This window comes from Rhipicephalus sanguineus, chromosome 6, assembly GCF_013339695.2.
Source record: "Rhipicephalus sanguineus isolate Rsan-2018 chromosome 6, BIME_Rsan_1.4, whole genome shotgun sequence".
NCBI lineage: Eukaryota > Metazoa > Arthropoda > Arachnida > Ixodida > Ixodidae > Rhipicephalus > Rhipicephalus sanguineus.
This window is the reverse complement of record NC_051181.1, coordinates 129,254,838-129,269,246: the sequence shown is the minus strand read 5'-3', so window position 1 is coordinate 129,269,246 and position 14,409 is coordinate 129,254,838. Positions and strand designations below refer to the sequence as shown.

General features: G+C 47.7%; 1 long non-coding RNA gene across 1 annotated transcript in view; it reads left to right on the top strand.

Annotated features, from left to right (window-relative positions):
* Positions 1 to 1,887: 1,887 nt before the first annotated feature.
* Positions 1,888 to 14,409, top strand: part of LOC119396395 (uncharacterized) — a 28,245-nt gene continuing 15,723 nt past the window's right edge. Inside the window, exon 1 of the long non-coding RNA XR_005184429.2 lies at positions 1,888 to 1,944. This is a non-coding gene — a long non-coding RNA (uncharacterized LOC119396395). The remainder of the gene's footprint in view (positions 1,945 to 14,409) is intronic.

Here is a 14,409-nt window from a genome sequence, read left to right as displayed (position 1 = left end):
AAAACATCGTCTCCCTGCTCGGGACGTTCCCGGTGGTTGCAGTCCGGCGGTGGAACAGCCGTCCGCCGGTCGCTGTTTCCTCCTCGCACTCCTCCCTTTTCTTCCTTGCGTGCGCGATCCCTCGAGGAAACAAAATTACGGCCCCCACTGGCTACAGGCCTGGTTGACGTTACAATTCATCTGACGGGGCGAAGCGAGAATGACGGAAGCCGACCGAGCGCACACCGCTTATATACACATGAAATGGGGGAGGGAGTGGAGAGAGTGGGTTACAGGCTGTATTTGGCTGCGTCCGCGGCTACACCACGTGGGATGAGAGGGCTGCGCCGCGGCTGGCAGGCGCGGGAGAGGAGAGCAGAGAAGGCGACCGAACACCTGCGTAAAGGAGAGTGGGAGGGAGAGTAGGCGCATGCGCAGTGGCCCCGAGCACAGCCCGAGCAAAAGTTGCTTCGCATCTAAATGGCAACTGCAGACGAAGTGCATATATGGGGCATTGTATTATGTGCGTCAACGCAATGCATTCGTAGTCCGCGGGTTGCAGCGCTCACGTGGTTGCGCTGCTTACGTAGGCGCGATCATGCGCGTAGCTGGACCATGCTCGATCACTACTTATCCTAGATCTGCTATATCGCCACTCGTCAAAACCGAAGACGCTACAGACTCCCACGACGCAACGCCGTTTCTGCGTTGATCTTGTCCGGTTACGACCACTGTCGACCACAGCGATCAAAGGCAAGTGTAGAGACTTCCGTGTGTGTGGGTGTAATCACGGCTAGCAGGATCTAAAATAAAGGCTATGCACCTAACGAATGTGTCTTTCATTCATCTTGAACGTTCAAAAAGTACAATCCGAAGCCATCAATCAAATCACATATGCATCGCATCGGGTCGCTCAGCATTTATTGGCTTTGTTGCGTGGTTGTTGGCTTCGGAATTGGATTCAGTTTGCATGGTGTGATGAGTGACGTGCGCAAGTGTTCAAAGTGCGCGCCGTGAAAGATGGAGAAGGCGACGACGAAACTAGCGCTGGAAAATTAAAAAGAACAAAAGAAAAGCCAATCATAGAAGGCACAGAGATCATGGGAGGCAACCAGAATTAAGGCCACGATATGCGGAAGGTGTGGCGGCGAGAGGGCCACGTGACTTGTCTTCTTCGGGCTCGTATCTCTTTACGTTCAAGTTATTGTTCGGAACCTTGCCGTTGATTCTAATCACACTGTGTGTGCGAATAGCATCTTGCTGGAATGTGCGACAGGATTGCCGTTGGGTAGATTGAAAATGGCCGGAACAAAAACATTTAATTTTAGCGCCAAATCTGTTGCCGCATATAACAAAAGTGACATTATTGAATAGTGTAATAATAATTAATGTATTTTAACAAGCAAAACCATTAGCACAATATCTATCAGTTGCAGGCAATGAAGAAATCAAATAAATTTCATTGCAGTTCGTATAGAATAACGTCTTAGCAGAGTAATCTAGGCCAACAAACTATTTAGGAACATCAAACGTGGAACCGAAATTGAATAGTGTAGTAACCATAATACAGTCCAGCGTCAAGTCGAGACATTTGGTTCAACAGTCGAGCTCATTCTCTTGCTTTTGTAAAAGTGACACGAGACCACGCGCTGTGCTTCTGCATTATAAAACTGGTGCATGTCTTAATTACTTATTTTGTGATGTGTGCAATGACGTGAAAGTGTAAACATGCAATACGCTGGTGATGGCGCTTCTCTCTTTTGCTTAATATACTTTACAAAAAAAATGTTCTGTTATGTGAGAGGGAAGCGCGCCTTTGCATGGTGTGCCCTCTATTCTTGGTGTCATGCAGGAGGTGCTGAAACGCCTCGTAAATCGCTACATCACCGTGCCAAAAGCAGCTTCGCCAGATGGGGTCAACGAGGATGACTTGCTCGAAATCAAGCAGGATATTTCCAGTCTTAGGTAAGCTGTCCAAATGGAGGCACATCGATCGTGCTTCGAATTACATGCCGATACACTCGTCCGAAGGAAGGGCTCGTTTTCTTTGACAACCTAATGAGGCCAAGATGGCATTACTTGACGTGAAGAACTCATAATGGGCGAAAACACGACTTGCCGCTGGTAGGCACCGAACTACAACCTTCGGATAATGCGTCTCTACGAATTAGCTCGTCTCCCGTCCACTTTATCGGGTCGCATGCAAGCCTGGGAGTGTTAGGCAGTCACGGCTACGAGCGGCACTGTCGTGACATCAACGAACCCGTCCGAGCTCATGTATGCAAACATTCCATTATGTGGTAACAACGTCGCATATCAGCAAAGTGGAATTTTTGCGTTATAACTGATCATGCGTGTGCGTGTGTGCCTTTTTCTTATGTTTGTCTGTATGCATGAGCACATGTTCTGTGGTGTAGGATATATGCACTGGTGATCCCGAAAACAACCCTGTTGTTGAAAGTTAGCGCTGTGTGTTACCGAGTCGCTCGCGTTGTGCCGTCTTGGATACTCAAACCGCTGGCCGCATGCGGCCGAAGCTTCACAAGAATACGATGTCTGAGACTGTGACTCTGCTAAATGGTACTCGCATTTTTTACTCGCCTATTGATATTAATAACGTTTTGTTCGGGGAAGCTGCAGAGGCGGGACTGACCCCAAGTATTTCAATAATCAAACCATGAAGATGGCAGTGGTGCAATAAACTCGCCACGCCGTTGCCTAGCAACGCCGAGCACAACACGCGCTCAGCGATGGAGACCTCCGCGCATAGCGACCGATGGAGACGCCGCGCACAACGTCTCATGACATTTTAAAGGGCCCATAAACCACCAAGAGAAGCTCGCGTGCTCCTCTCGGGGCCTTTCCACTATCCGCAAAGGCCGTCGTGACGTCACCTCTCTGATTATGTGACGTCGCGAGCAACAGACGCTGTGAGGGGGTAAGAACCTGTTTTCTGCTAGCAGACGCGCTCCTTGCGTTTTCACCTCGGACGCTGAGGAAGGGCATTCGGAGAGGTGGACCGGAGGAGGCGTTCGGTGGACAGACGAGCCGACAAACGCAGCCGATATAGCGAACATATTTAAAATCAATTTAAAAGGAAAGAGCGAAACGAGTAAACGCGTGCAGTTGTGTTCTCTTCCGCTGTTCGCTCGTCTCCGCTGACGTTCGCTGTAGACTCGTGCACAAATGCACGGCAAAGCCACAACTAAACTTCGACCTCTGGGTGGTTTGAGGGCCCTTAAGCTTAAAGTCATTGGACGCAAGAAACACAGCTGGTACGACGCCATGCAAAGCCGCGCTCTGCGATGGCGGCGCGAAACCGCCGTCGCGCATAGCGTCCAAAATGGAGGTTTAAAGCCATTGGACGCAAAAAGCACAGCGTCACGTCACGCAGAGCCGCGCTCAGCGATGGAGACCACTGCGCATAGCGACCGATAGAGACTCCGCGCATAGCGTCCCATGGAAGGACGGAGGGGAAAAAGAATTGGAGGGAGCGCACATAGCGCCACACAGGCCCACCCTTCTCTGCAGGCCACTCCCCCTCGTTCTCCATGCGCTGGTCACAATTCCCAAGCATGCCCTGTTTCATTTTTTACGGCTGCGCTTCAAAATTCTACGTGACGCTCCCTCCTAGTTTCTTTTTTTCTCCATGCATGGACGCATGGGACGCAAAGAGCACGGCTGCTGTGATGTCACGCAAAGCCGCGCTCTGCGATGGAGAGCGCTGCGCATAGCGACCGATGGAGACGCCGAGCATAGCGTCCCATGGACGCATGGGACGCAAAAAGCACCAGCTGGTGTTACGTCATGCAAAGCCGCGCTTGCGATGGAGACCGCCACGCATAGCGACCGTTGGAGACGCCGAGCATATATCGTCCCACGGAAGCCACGGGACGCAAAAAGCACAGCTGGTGTTACGTCATGCAAAGCCGCGCTCTGCGATGGGGACCGCCACGCATAGCGACCGATGGAGACGCCGAGCATAGCGTCTCGTGGAAGCCATGGGACGCAAAAAGCACAGCTGGTGTTACGTCATGCAAAGCCACGCTCAGCGATGGAGACCGCTGCGCACAGCGACCGATGGAGACCCCGCGCATATATTGCCGCATGGCAGCCATGGGACAATATATGCGGGCAATATATAGCCATGGGACCTCGCAGAGGGCCCAGGTTCGAACCTCGTTCCATCCTGGAAATTTTTAGGGGCGAAGCTCCTTATAGCGGCACCCGTTCGTCCCCGTCGTAGTAGTGTGTAACCAGTCTTAAAAACGGAGGGGGCGTGCACACATGAAGGCTCCCTAAAGACAATGCGCTGCGATAGTACGTGATATGTATCGCCCTCTCCTCTCCTACGCTTCCCCCTCTTTCTCCTCTCCTACGGTCCACCCCCCCTCTATCTTGCCTCGCGGCGCAGCGGCGCCGACGCAGGCAGCGTCGCGGCAGCGTCTTGATTGAAAAAACCGACCGCTCGCGCTACACAACCGTTCACTGACCACCCCGTATATATAGGCACTGGATTTTGACCTCCAAGGTAGTGCGTGTGTGCGATTTTCTCCTGTGCGTGATTAAACAATGAAAATTCACAGCGTACATGTAAAACAAAGTGAGCTGCAAGTCGTCATAACTCTCATCGAACCTTTAGTATAAACGCGCCCGATCTCACGTCGGTGATGATGTACTGGGCAGAATTCACGGAAGATTCATGGTTTACCGATGAATCTCCGCAGCTTCGCCCACTCATCATCATTCACTCCGTGGATATGCTGTGATTTTTTTTCTTATTTCCTTTTTCTTTTTCTTATTTCGTGCGATAGTGGTTACGGACACCGGCGGCGGCGGCGGACAACTACGGCGCCAAAGACGGCCGTTGAAATGATCTCATAACAGCTTTCGCTGTAAAAGAAGGAGGGAGCATTACGTCACGCGACCGAAACCCACCGTGTCGGCCCAACACGTGATCAAAACGTCACAGCGCGCGGTAGGTTTTAGTACTACCGGTGGAGTTCTGTTTTTGAAACTCCTCTGTGATCCGGCCGGTCTGCGCCGAACGAGCGCGCTTCGATTAAAAGCTACCGGGCGCCATACCCGAAGTCTCGGCAAACCTCATTTCTTGCATGATTTTGACGTAAAAGATCACGTTTTGGGCCGACACTGCTGGCTTCAAAACGAGTTGGCTTGTCAAGGCTGGCTGCGTGATGTAATGCTCCCTCCTTTCTTTTTCCTTCCTCCATGACTACCCATCATTCCCATGCTGGCTGAAACGCCATGCGTTGCAACTCCCATAGACACTAGCGCCAGAGTTCCCTCTAGGAGGTATTGTAGGAAACTCTATGGAGACGGCCACGCAGCGACCGATAGAGACGCCGCGCAGAGCGTCCCGTGGGACGCAAGGAGCACAGCTGGTCTGACGTCATGCAATGCCGCTCTCTGCGATGGAGATTGCCGCGCATAGCGGTCGATGGAGACGCCACGCATAGGGTCCCACGGCAGTTTTAAAGCCATGGGCGCAAAGAGAGAGAAATTAAGATATAAAGAAAGAGGAAGCAAGCATCGCGATCAGGTACCGCACCACCTGGCTAAGCCACGCATGCGTGGTAGCTAAGCCAAGCCCACCGACGGAGACATCACGCTCAACCTCCACTCTACAGTGCATACATGGAGGGAAAAAACTAGGCGGGGGGGTCACGTGAAAATGTTGAAGCCGAGCCGTAAAAAAATGAAACAGGAGCATGCTGGGAATTGTGACCAGCGTATGGAGAACGAGGGCGGGAGCGGCGTCCGAGGAGGTTGGCTTGTGGACGCTAGGCGCGCGCTCATCAATTTTAAATGCGAATGCATTTCTTAGCCGGGCTATGTCAGGCGTCGGTCGGTGTCCGCGCGCCTCTCCGCTCTCACTCTCTCTCCCATAGCAACAGCTGCGGGAGCGCGCGCTTATCCTCTCCCCGCATCGCCCCTAGCAACCGGAGCAGGTGGTGCGGGCGGAGTAGCGGAGAGTGAGTGGAGAGGAGGAGCGCGCTCTGGCGTGTGAGGGCGCTCGCATCGGGGAGCTCGGCGGAGCTCCGGCGTGTGTGGAGAGAGTGTAGGAGAGGGTAGGTGCAGTGCTTCGCCGCTCCTTCTCTCGCCGTTCGCTCTCTTTCCCTCCCTGCGCCACCGCCTCAATGCAGTGCGTTTGAAACGCGTTTGTAGCGTTTGTGCTGCCTTGGCACAGCCTGAAAACAGCGCGTTCTAAACGCGTTTGTGCTGCATTGAAGGCGGTGGCAACATCCCTGAGGTGATTACGAACGCACCTAAGAAGCGTTCGTTGAAAGAGGCGCCCAAAAGGGAGACACTTGAGCGCGTCGATGTGTCCAGCTTTACGCATTTAAAATTATTACGCAGTGTACTCTCGGCGCAAGAAATGCATTCGCATTTCCTCACGATTCCCTTCGCGAAGGTGGGGGCATTTTTTTTTTGTTCATGAGCTCACCGAAAAAAGAGATGAAAGAGGAGCATCATGGGAAATCTGACAAGAACGCGAGGAGCAAGCGGCTTCAGCGGAGGTATCTTGCGGTGTGCTCCCTCCTGTTTTTTTAGGGGCGAAGCTCCTTAAGGCGGCACCCGTTCGTCCCTCGTAGTCGTCGTCGTCGTAGTAGCAGTAGTAGTAGTAGTCGTAGTCCGTAACAAGTCTTACGCTTTGACCTCCAAGGTGGTGCCGGTGGGAGATTTTTCCTGTGCGTTGTTGAACAATAAAAAATTCGCAGCGTGCGCGTTAACTAAAAGCCGAATTCTTCTGTCTCTCATTCCCCATTAGCAGCCATTGGCATGTTCCAGTAGGAAACGTTAGTAGAAGTAGAAGTGTAAGTGTTAGCTAAAAGCCGACTTCTTCTGTCTCTCATTCCCATTAGCAGCCATTGTTTACCTCCAAGGTAGTGCCTGGTGAGATTTCTCCTGTTCAAAACGCCCGTTGATTGATGAAATAAACCAACGAAAGACGCCAGATGTTTTGTAAAATCAGAACGAAAGAACGCCAGATGTTTCTAAAGCAGAACGAAAAGACGCCAGCGCTTAACGAAAGACGGCCAGATTTTTTTAAAGCAATGGTTTCTAAACAATGAAATTCACAGCGTACATGTAAATTAAAGTGAGCTGCAAGTCGTCATAACTCATCGAACCTTTAGTATAAACGCGCCCGATCTCACGTCGGTGATGATGTACTGGGCAGAATTCACGGAAGATTCACGGTTTACCCGATGAACCTCCGCAGCTTCGCCCACTCATCATCATTCACTCCGTGGATATGCTGTGATTTTTTTCCTCCCATGAGTGCATAGCCTGGCTGCGCCCGATCGTGCCGAGACAGACAGCCATGGGGCGTCCTAAGAAAGGGCGTACTGCCGAGAAGGAAGCCGCCGCGTCCCGAAAGCTAGAGTGTCGGTCGACGGGAGTACGAGCGGCGACGGCCCCATGCTTCGCTGTGCCAAGCTTTGCGCGACTTAGTGCGAACTTCCCGAATATTTTTTTTTCTTGAGGCACCCTATGCGGTCACTATGCGTTATACATAACCGTGGAGGAAAAAATATAACAGCTTCGTTCGCACTAACGGTGCCAAGCCTGAAGAAAAGCGGAGCGCCCTCCTTGGTACTCTTTATTTTCCTTTTCTTTATTTTCTTTCTTTCTCTTTTTTTTCTTGATCTCTCTCTTTCTTTGTCTCTATTCGATTTCTTTCTCTTCTTTCTATGTCTTTTTTCTTTCCTCTCTCTCTCTCTATCTGCTTCTCTCTCTCTCTCTCTTTGTTTCTCTTGATTTCTCTCTTTTCTGTCTTGCTCTGTCTTTCGCGTCTCTTTCGATCTTTTAAATGCGAAGCATTTCTTAGCGAACTTCTGCGACTTTTAGCGTATCTATCTATCTATCTATCTATCTATCTATCTATCTATCTATCTATCTATCTATCTATCTATCTATCTATCTATCTATCTATCTATCTATCTATCTATCTATCTATCTATCTATCTATCTATCTATCTGTCTATCTGTCTGTCTGTCTGTCTGTCTGTCTGTCTGTCTGTCTGTCTGTCTGTCTGTCTGTCTGTCTGTCTGTCTGTCTGTCTGTCTGTCTGTCTGTCTGTCTGTCTGTCTGTCTGTCTGTCTGTCTGTCTGTCTGTCTGTCTGTCTGTCTGTCTGTCTATCTATCTATCTATCTATCTATCTATCTATCTATCTATCTATCTATCTATCTATCTATCTATCTATCTATCTATCTATCTATCTATCTATCTATCTATCTATCTATCTATCTATCTATCTATCTATCTATCTATCTATCTATCTATCTATCTATCTATCTATCTATCTATCTATCTATCTATCTATCTATCTATCTATCTATCTAGCCACCTACGACTTTGTGCTCTCCTGGCCGTTTCGTTAATAGTATGTACACCAAAATTGGTATGGCGTAACATGACTTTATGACGAACATAAATGACAGATCATAACATGAAAATCATGATATCCATGTCATGAACGCCATGATTTACATGCCACGGACTTGGTGATCTTGCGGCCGTTTCGTTAATTTGATATATACCAAAATTGGTATGGCGTGACAAGAGTGTATGACGAACATAAGTGACAGGTCCTAACGTGCGATCATGACACGCATGTCATGTACAGCATGATTTACATTCCAGGCTCATGGTGCGCTCGCGGCCGTTTCGCTAGCTTTCTATACAGCAAAATTGGTATCGCGCGACGTGACTGTGTGACGAACACAAATAACAGGTGGTACATGAAAATCTGACACCATGTCATGCACAACTGACTTACGTACCACGCTCATGTGCGCTCGCGGCCGTTTCGCTAGCTTTATATGCACAAAAATTTGTATCGCGCGACATGGCTATGTGACGAACATAAATAACAGGGGGTAATACGAAAATTACGACATACATGTCATGTAGGCTATGATTTAGACGCCACGCTTATGGTGCACTCGCGGCCGTTGTTAACTGGATATCATACCTAAATTGGTATGCATGACAGGAGTGCATGACGACATAAATAGCAGGTCACGCATTCTATATATGTAGCACAATATATGTTTCATTAGCATGGCATATACCAGATTGTACACGCATGCATGTATGACAATCTTGCGATATATGGCGAACTAGATGTCACGACATGAATGACTTCATTAGCCTCAACGACAAACAAGACGATGTGTGCAGCTCTTTGCTGGCTGCTTCGCATTACACGATTCCCACACGCGTGGGGATCTGCGATTTTTAGGGGCGAAGCTCCTTATAGCGGCACCCGTTCGTCCCTCGTAGCGTAGTATGTAACCAGTCTTACCGCTTTGACCTGCAAGTGGGTGCCGGTGGGAGATTTTCCTGTGCAGTTGTTTGAACATAAAAATTCGCAGCGTTAGCGTAGATAAAAGCCGAAGTCTTCTGTCTCCTCTCATTCCCATTAGGCAGCCCATGTCTTTACCTCCAAACGTAGTGCCTGGGGAGGATTCTCCGTGTGTCGTGATTCATACATACAATAATTTTGTTCAAACCGCCGTTGAATGATGAAATAAACCAACAAAAGACGCCAGATGTTTTGTAAAAGCAAAACGAAAGAACGCCAGATGTTTCTAAAGCAAACGAAAGGACGCCAGCTGCTTAACGAAAGATGCCATGAATGTTTTTCTAAGCAATGGTTTTCTACACTGAAAAATCACAGCGTACATGTGAAAATTAAAGTGCGGCTGCAAGTCGTCCATAACTCATCGAATCTTTAGTATAAAACGCGCCCGATCTCACGTCGGTGATGATGTACTGGGCAGAATTCACGGAAGATTCATGGTTTCCGATGAACCTCTCGCAGCTTCGCCCACTCATCATCATTCACTCCGTGGATATGCTGTGATTTTTTTTCTCTCTGTCTTTCTACATCTTTGTCTTTATTTCCTTGATCTCTATCTATATTTCTGTTGCCGCCTTTTTCTTTCTCTCTATTTTTCTCCCTTTCTTTCTCTATATATTGTTACGGGGAAGAAACTATACACACAGCGTATATTTGACAGCAGAAGCGTACAACGCTGCCGCAGCCCAAGCGCGTTCCGCTCAGCATTTCGTCGTCGTCATTCTCTGCTCTTCTCCGCCCGTGACATTATCCGCCGGCGGCAGAAGCGCCGTCCCGGTGCGATCAGTTCTCAGGGCTGGAGTGGTACGGTTTAAGTCGCGAGACATGAACTATATCGCTGGTGACTGAAGCTGTCGCTGGCCTAGGATTGATTGGAGCGATCGCATAGGTCACGCTAGTGACCTTTCGTATGACGAGGTAAGGGCCAACATAACGGGACATCAGTTTTAGATGCGAAGGCAGTCTTCTTTTTTTTATTTTTTTATTCAGATACCCTAAGGGCCCAGAAGGCATTACATAAGGGGGGGGGGGGATACAGTGAATGTGGCAAATAAATAAAATACACACTGAACAATGAAATCAGAGTACATGAATAAGTAAACATCGAATGGTGTAAAAACAGCTACGCGTGACAGTATTATACTACGTAAAAATAACAATCATAAGGTAAAGATTCATAACAATAAATATCATCAGTATCACATGAAACTAATAGAAACAACACTAAATAAACAAGACAAGCAGAACAGACTAAATAAAACGCAACGTAAAAAAAGAAAAAGAAAAGAACATAAGAAAATTAGCACTAGTGATTTGAGGATAGAATTTTTCTATTGGCTTCCATTTTGTCCTAGAAATGACTTTAGACTAGTTACAAATGAGTCATGATTTACAATGCGCACAATGTCAGCAGGAAGAAGATTCCATTCACGAATGGCGAGGAGAAGTGGAGAGTGAAAGAAAAGATTAGTGCGGGCGAAAATAGGTTCAATTTTATGTTGGTGATCGAGTTGCGAAGATATATTACGAGCTCGCCTGATATTGAAGATATCGTGGGATGACTAATTGAAGTGAAGCGTATGAAAGAAAGACAATAGTGTCAGCAACCTGCGATTTTCTAGAGAAGCTAATTGAGTGAAGATTTGATTTCAGTTACGCTTGATGTTCGTAAGTAGTTTTTTTGTGATGAAGCGAGCAGCCTTATTTTGTACCGACTCCAGTTTCTGTTTGAGGTAGGCCTGATGCGGATTCCAGGTGAAGGAGGCATATTCGAGTTTTGAGCGTACTAAGGTTTTATAAGCAAGAAGTTTAGTTTCCGAGTTCGCCGGATGCAAATTTCGCCTTATGAAGCCAAGTGATCTGGATGATTTACTGACAATTGCGTCTATATGGGTGTTCCATGACAGGTTAGATGACAAATGAACACCAAGGTCTTTTATTGTGGATACAGAGTCTATGGGCATGTTGTTCAACGTGTAGTCGTATAACACGAGGTTAGCCGTTGTCCCGAACGTGATAGCTTTTGTTTTGTTAACGTTAATTTGCATTTGCCAATTGTTGCACCATTTACTAAGATTTTCAAGGTCAGACTGAAGGAAGCTGGTGTCCTGAGGGTTACTGATTTGCCTGTAAATCACGCAGTCGTCCGCAAATAATCTAACTGTGGAATGCATACCATTACTAATATCGTGAATATAAACTAAGCACAAGATAGGCCCGAGCACGGAACCCTGTGGTACTCCAGATTTGACGTGAATTAATGGAGACAAATGGTCATTAACGAAGACGGATTGGTATAGGTTGGCTAGGAAGTTGGTAATCCACCTAGCAACCTTTGTATTTATGTTAAGACCTGTAGGTTTATGAACAAGCCGCAAGTGAGGAACCTTGTCAAAGGCCTTCGCGAAATCAACAAATATAGCATCATTTGATGCAAGCAGTGAACAGAGTGATGCAAGTCATTAATTAATTCGAACAATTGCGTTTCGCAAGAACGACCATGCAAAAAAAAACGTGCTGATTGATGAAGAAGAAGTTATGTTCTCTAAGAAACTTCATGGGAGCAGATGAAATTATATGTTCTAGGAGTTTGCAACAAGTACTAGTTAAAGATATTGGTCTGTAATTCGATGGGTTAGACGGGTCACCAGATTTAAAAATAGGAATTACGCGAGCTTCCTCCCAATCATTTGGGACGCATCCCGTGTCGACAGACTGCTGGAAAAGTGCGGCCGAAATGTCGCATATTGCAAGTTTTGACATTTTAAGAAGCTTAGGGCAGATACCATCAGGACCAGGAGCGGCATTAGCCGGAAGACGATCGATGCAGGAATGTATCCCTTCCGGTGTGATAGTAATGTCGAGCATGCTTGAATGCAAAATGGGGACCTCAAGGTCACTTGGAACAGGGGCCTTGAGGTCCCCTGTTCAGACGAAAAAAACTCGTTGAATTCTGCAGCAACACGTGCTGGAGAAAGAATGTTACCATCCTTGGACAACGACACCGTGGAATTTGTTGCGTAATTAGGCTTAATAACTTTCCAAAATTTTTGCATCGTTACGAAGCATGTTTGAAATGTCGTAGTTGCAAAATTTATCTTTGGCTGTTGTTATTTCAATTCTCCATAAGTGCGCGTGCTCGCGATAAAGCCTCCAATCTTCCTCAGATGCAGATAGTTTAGCTTTGGAATATAAACGTTTCTTTTTGTTAATAGTTAATTTCATATGCGTCGTAAACCAAGCGCTTTGCGTGCAGATGGTTATTTTGATTCTGGGAATATGTTTTTTCTTTAAGCGTGATCAATTTGTCACGAATGAGTGCCCAGTTTGTATTGACGTCGCGTTGGTGATTGCAAAAGGTCGATGGAAAGGTCAGTGGTAAGCCCGCCTACATTAATCAAATATAACCTTCGCTCTTTTTCACGCTTTTGCAGAGCGCATACCAACGCGCAATGCAAGATACTGTGGTCGCTGATGCCATCCAAAACATTTACCGAAACATTATTTGGTTCCGTAGTTAATATAAGGTCTAAAAGAGAATCATTACGAGTGGGAACAGAGACGATTTGGTGCAAACGAAACGATGAGAGCACGTCAAGGAAATGTTGACATTCACGTTTTCTTGTGCCATCCAGGGGTCTGCATGATCACCATTCAATAGTTGAAATCACCGGCAAGAAATATTGGCGATGTTGGGTACTTGTCTTGAACAAAACTTAAGACTCATTTAAGTAATCAGGAAATTCGTGAGACGAATCAGGTGGGCGATAGCAGATCCCAGTGACACAAGTAGTACGTGCGGCCAGACAAAGAGCAATCCATAAAATTTCGAGGCAGGAATTGGTTCAACAACGCAAGCTTCCAGACAATTTTTTACCGCGACCAACACACCGCCCCCTCTCTATTGAACCCTATCTTTCCTAAACAACGAAAATTCACGAGACAGGGACAATTCATGATCAGAATATCGAGTGACAACCAGGTTTCAGTGCCTAGAACTATGTCTGCCGAACATGATTCAACATAAGAACACAGGTGATCCTGCTTACGAAACAAACTGCGAAAGTTTGACAGAAGAATGGACAGATGCGTATCACAGCGTTCCCGCTTGCGTCACTGGGTTTTCGCGGGATCTTGACGCTTCGGCAGGGCAGTTACTTCGTTTGTGGTATGCTCCAAGGCATAAATCGTGTTATGTAGTAGAAGCTCTATCTCTGTCTTGGTCCCCCACAGCGATCTGCCAGTACCCTGAGCGCAGATCGATTGACTAGAAATATCTGGCGCCGTGCAAACAATCGAGTGCGTCATCAATACGCGGGAGAGGATGCACATCTTTCTTGGTAATATGGTTGAGATGGCGGTAGTCAACACAGAATCTCCCGTTATTGTCCTTCTTTTTAACAAGGACAACAGGGTAGGACCAGGGACTGGAGGAGGGTTCGATTATGCCCTTATGAAGTATTTTATCCACCTCCCGTTGTATAGTAACACGCTCTGGTGCTGACACACGGTATAGCCGTCTGTGAATGGGTCGAGCATCACCGGTATGAATGCGATGGGTGGCCACGGATGTCTGGCCCAAATTACGGTCGCCGAAGTTAAAGATGTCCTAGTAGGAAAGGAGGCGGCGGAGAGCAGAGACTTATTGCTCTGAAGTGAGCTCTTCGGATATCATTGGCGTGAAGTGGTCGCAAAAAGTCACAGTTTCGCCGCAAGGCCGAAGCAATGAATGCGATAGCAAGAAACTAATGCTATATGAAGTGAGGCTCGCCAATGGATACTCTCAGTTTGAACAGCGCTCCTGTTGCAAAGGCGGCCGAAGCAGCGAAGGAAACTAGCGTGCTTCAAGTGTCGAGCTGTGACACTTGATAGTTCGCGCTCATCTGTTCGTTCGTTTAGCGGCGTTCCTTGAGCTCGAGTGGCTTTCGTACGCTGCGTAACATGAGCGCGGACATCACGGTGAAAGCGTGAAACATCCCTCTTCCCCTCAGCACAAGAAAACCGCGCGAGCAGACAGCGGAAGGGCAAGGTTCTCCCTGC